General features: G+C 55.4%; 1 pseudogene; it reads right to left on the reverse strand.

Annotated features, from left to right (window-relative positions):
- Positions 1-1,663: 1,663 nt before the first annotated feature.
- On the reverse strand, positions 1,664-3,285 carry LOC112912814 (E3 ubiquitin-protein ligase RNF167 pseudogene; annotated as a pseudogene).
- Between the last annotated feature and the right edge of the window lie 2,154 nt (positions 3,286-5,439).

The raw sequence follows: 5,439 nt of genomic DNA on the forward strand, positions 1-5,439 counted from the left end.
GAACTCATACAGATATTAATTAGGCACTTTCTGTTTGCGGCTCACCTCTAGCACCAACCTCACAGCATCGCAGTAGAACAGAGAAGACCCTCGCACAAAGAAAGCCGTGAAGTTTCCCACAGCTGGTTGCTCTTCGGATCCACTCAGCCTGGGTAAATCTGTACAGGAACTGCTGGGGCCGTCGGCCCAGACCCTCCCTTCTCAGTCCTCAGCGGCTGCGGGCATTGGTAATCCAAGGTTCTCAGGTGACTTTCACTCCAGAAACTGTCCTTGTCTGAACAAAGCCCCCAGCCCAAGATCACTCCTCCCTCCCTGTGTCGGCCTGTAAGAAACGGCTGGTCACCGCAGGGGCATGAGGACCTGCTCTCTTCCTGTCCTCTGGGACACCTCCTTTGGGCCATCCCAGCTCCAGTGCTTTCTGGGGCTCCTGCGGAGATTTCTGGTGAACCAGTCTTTTCCCTCTGCCCAGTTCTGCTTCCTTAACTCTTTGGTCACCTCGGGGTCTGTTTCTTGGGGGCCCCACAGTCCTGTGGCCCTCAATACTGTGTAATGCTCCTCAATGCGGACGTTAATAGAAACCTATGCCAAACAATGCACGTTGTGAAAAATACTGAAATGAAAAACCTGGAGCCTAACATTCATGAATAGAACAGATAATCAATTGCGGTAGAATTTAGGATTGATTTAACAGAACCATCTCAGTTCTAAAATCATGATCTTAAATGCAACTTTATGGTAATAAAACTATATATTAGCTTGAATACTCCATCTTCCTAGAACTCTTAATTCTGTTTTCCAACATAGAAGTCTTTCGGTGTGTTGTAAGAGTTATTTCAAGGCTTGCATGAAAGAGAACACTCGAATCCAAATAATAGTTACACTGAGCGTATTTAATCTTTTGCCTTACCAGTGCATTGTTGGGAAGACTGAGGTGAGTTGAAATCGGATGTACAAATAATAAGAATTTGCTTAGTTACCATTTACAATCATTAAAAGGCAAAAAATACCTTAATTTCTAAAAGGAAAAGAGGGGTATAGTTAAAGATCCCTCATGAACTCCTTTCTTACACAATTCCACATAGGCAGCTCCATACACAGGAAATAAAACATGGCTGAAAAATCACCATTTCAGGTGGCATGGCTCCTTCTTTTAAAGGGGTTTTTAGTTCTAATGTGTGAAAAGACAAAGCTAAAAATCCTTCTCTTAATATCCTACCCCAGTTCGCCATATTCAATGCTAAATGACCGCATGGTGTAAAGCAATTAAATGTTCTATCTACACAGGCACTTAACGCAGAGAAAGAGCAGAGGACAGGTGACCTACGACCTAGTTATTTTTCCTCACGAGCATGTAGGCGTTTCAACAGTTTTGCGCTCTCTGGGCACTAAGCGATGACAACGAAACGCGTGGATGAGTGTAAATTGCTCAACTTATATTCACCGTCTCACAAACGGCCAAAGTAAACGCACCGAGATTTTTACAGATAGGAGAAATCGCTTTGAGGCCAAATGGGAAATATTAACGTCCCAAAGTGAATTTAAGACACCCCGAGTGACTTAAAATAATGCCTCTTGTTTTTTTTTTTTTTTTCATCCTCGACACACATCATAAAAATAGTCTTTCAAATGGTCTTTGACGGCTGTCACCTATGGTTTTCACACTTATCCTGGATACTTTTATTTATTTATTTATTTATTTATTTATTTATTTATTTATTTATTCTTCTTCTTCCACAAAAACAATTTTATGAACCCGGCCAGGGAAGACCCCGGTCCCTTTGGGCTCCCATCCCCCCTCGGAAGAATGGGGTCGAGGGAGGGAGAAAGAAACCTGGGGGGTGGGGGGCAATTGTCTCCAACCCGTCCGAGGGGAAGACTGAAGGGGGGGTGCAAGCAGGTCGGGGGGGGCGGGGGGCTGGAGGGGAGCATCAGACCAGGACGCCAGAAGAGGAAGAGGAGGACGGGGAGGCCGCCGGATCACCTGCGGACCCGGGAGCACCCCCCGGGGCTGGGGCTAGGGAGCCGAAGGATGCGGGAGGGCGGAGGCTGGAGGCCAGGAGCGGCGTCCGCTCGGTGGCGGGGGGTGCCCTCGGCGCCGCCGCCTCGTCCCCCTCCTGCCCCCGGGCCTCCCGGCCCGGGCCCCCCGCCCCGGGGCTCCGGCGGACAGGCTGCTTGCACACGGGGCAGGTCCTGCGCGCCTGCGTGAGCCAGGGGTCCACGCAGCGGCTGTGGTAGGCGTGAGCGCAGGGCAGCACCCGCAGCCGCTCGCCCACCTCGTAGGCGTCCAGGCAGATGGCGCACACGTCGTCCGGGGCTCCCCGCTGGTGGTCGCGCGTGGGGATCCGCTCCAGCTGCTCGCGGGTCAGCCGGCCGCGCCGGAGCTGCCCCTGGTGCTGCACGAAGCGCACGACCAGCCCCGCGCCCGAGGCCACGACCAGCAGCCCCACGACCCCCGTGAAGGGGATGAGGCAGTAGCCCAGGAGCAGGTTGTCGTCGGGCACCAGCAGCACCTGGGCCCCCTTGTCGTAGACGAACAGGGCCCGCAGGTACTCGGCGCTGCTCTCGCCCACGAACACGGCGGGGATGGCGATCTGCTGCTGCGCCTCCGCGCCGCCCCGCGCCATGCTCAGCAGCGCGTCCGAGTGCACGTTGTGCACCACGGCGGCGCCGAACCCCGCGCGCTGCGCGTTCAGGACCTTCAGGTCGAAGTCGCAGCCGAACCTCCGCAGCAGCGCGATGAACACCGACCCGTTCACGGCGCCCGCGGGCGGCGGGGCCACGGCGCTGCAGGCGTCGGGCGGCCGCGCCTCCACCAGGAAGCCCTCCAGGCCCTCGCGGCTCAGCGCCGCCCCGAACAGCGCCGGGAGGTCGGCGAAGTCCATGCGGCGGCGGTGCGCGGAGGAGGCGCGGACGAGCGCGCGGGCGGGGCCCGGGCCCCCCAGCACGGCGGCCAGCAGCGCGGCCCGCAGCACCCCGAGCGCGGAGGCCGCGGGCGCCATGGCGGCGGGACCCGACCGGGCGGAGGCCCCAGGCCCGCGAGCGCCCTTCACCGAGGACAGGCGGGGGCGCCCCAGCCGCAGAGGCACACGGCAGGGCGCAGGGCTCGAGCGGCCGCGTCCCGCCCAGCCGCCGGCTCCGGGCTTCCCGGAAACGGTTCCCAGCAGGAGAAGCAGCGCCCCGGCCGCCCGGGCTCCGCCGCCGCCGGAACACTTCCGGGCTCCTCTCCGCCCGCGGGTCGCGGGGCGGCGGGCTCCTCGGGTCTCGCGAGACTGTCCTCCACCGTCCGTTCACCTGCTGAGACCTCGCCCGGGCTGTGGGCTTTCGGGTCTCGCGAGACTGTCCTCCACCATCCGTCCACCTGCCGAGACCTTGCCAGGGCTGTGGGCTTCTCGGGTCTCGCGAGACTGTCCTCAACCATCCGTCCGGGCTCCTCGGGTCTCGCGAGAGTGCTCTCCACGGTCTGTCCACCTGCTGAGACCTCGCCGGGGGTGCGGGCTCCTCAGGTCTCGCGAGACTGTCCTCCACCGTCTATCCATCTGCTGAGACCTCGCCCGGGCTGCGGGCTCCTCGGGTCTCGCGAGACTGTCCACCTGCGGAGACCTTGCCAGGGCTGTGGGCTCCTCGGGTCTCGCGAGACTGTCCTCAACCATCCGTCTGGGCTCCTCGGGTCTTGCGAGAGTGCTCTCCACCATCCATTCACCTGCTGAGACCTCGCCCGGGTGCAGGCTCCTCGGGTCTCGCGAGACTGTCCTCCACCATCCGTTTGGGCTCCTCGGGTCTCGCGAGACTGTCCTCCACCATCCGTCCACCTGCTGAGAGCCCTCTTAGCTCCGGGCTGTGTGCGGCTCAGTCTGCTCGGAGGCAGCCCGGGGTGTAGCACGTCTTGCAAATTATTGTTTTAATGTAGGTTTTATGGCAGATGGATCCGGTTTACGAGTCCCCCTCAGTATCTACCAGTGTGAGTCCTTTGTTGGCCTACATGCCAAACAAGTGTGCGAAATCCGAGATGATTCACCAATAAATGCCACATGATGATTCAGAAACCAAGGATCATCTGTGTTTGAAAGAATTTAACATTTTAAATCTTTAAAAAAAAAAGATTTATTTATTTATGATAGAGAGAGGGAGGCAGAGACACAGGAGGAGGGAGAAGCAGGCTCCATGCCGGGAGCCCGACGCGGGACCGATCCCGGGACTCCAGGATCTCACCCCGGGCCAAAGGCAAGTGCCAAACCGCCGAGCCACCCAGGGATCCCCGAAAGAATTTAACATGTTAATGATTTTATCCCCATAACTCAATATGATCTTTTAAACCAAGGAGCTTCTATTTCCATTCCAGACCCGGTTTGAATGGAGAGTCTTGTCTCCGTGAAATCTCACCTCTTTATGAGGACCAGTTTAGGCTAGAAGCTAACCCGCTGGGGGGTTGGATGGTACATTTGTCTAACCTGTGGCGGAGGCCTGGAAATTATGGTGCAGAATTGGGCTCTGTAACCCAGGAAACGACAAGATTATCAAATCGTGGGAAACCAAGCCAGGGTCTTTCTTGCGGGCCCATTTACAACATGAAAAAATATCCGCTGGTTCTTAGACTTTACATTTCCATACACCTGCGGTTTACATTTCCATACTATTCTACAGTTTTCTGTCTTTATGGGTAATACCTAGAAGTCAAAACCTAGATTAGAAAAGGAAATTATACACCACTTTAAATAGAGATGGGCCCGATTTGCCAAGTCAGAAATGGAAAGGTTGTATTCTGAGCTCACTGCCCTCTGGCCTTGGGTGGCCACCTCCTCACGTTACAGGATTATCCTCCCGCTTTTGTACACTGGTTCCATTGGCCAAAATATTCTTTCAGACTCGTTTCATCTCCATTTTCCTGTGTTTTCCAATTTGGGAGTATAACAGGTTATTATAGCCATTCTTCCCACTTCAGCTTAATCTCGCTAAGGTAAAGCACAGAACAATAGGCTCTAAGTACACCTACAGTTGAAGACCGATGCTAAACCATTCCTTCAGGAATTTTTAAATGGGGGGGGAGGAGAGAAGACGGCCCCCACACTGGTCCTCCTGGTGTTAACTGATTGCTGACCGCAGCCTAAAAAGATCAAATGATCGAGAAGATCTCTTCAGTGTGAGTTGTCAGAGAGCTGTGTTGACCCACACACACCCAGGGGGAAGCAGAGGTGATGGTTCCCTTAACCTCGAGCCAAAGGAAGGTGACCTGAGAAATTCAAGGCCTAGAGAAAAGGAGAAGGGAGTGTATTATGTCAAGCTGCATTTCCACACCCAGAGAAGTTTCTCAAAACCCAAACATGGGCCTTCCCATGGGAAGCAGTTCTATCTGAAAGGGCAAAGGGACACCAAAACAGAGGGTGAGCACTAGAATGAACCTAGGGGTCAGGAGGAGTCCCAGGTGGCCAGACCAGGGAAGAT

The sequence above is a fragment of the Vulpes vulpes genome, chromosome 4 (assembly GCF_048418805.1).
Source record: "Vulpes vulpes isolate BD-2025 chromosome 4, VulVul3, whole genome shotgun sequence".
NCBI classification, from domain to species: Eukaryota; Metazoa; Chordata; class Mammalia; order Carnivora; family Canidae; genus Vulpes; species Vulpes vulpes.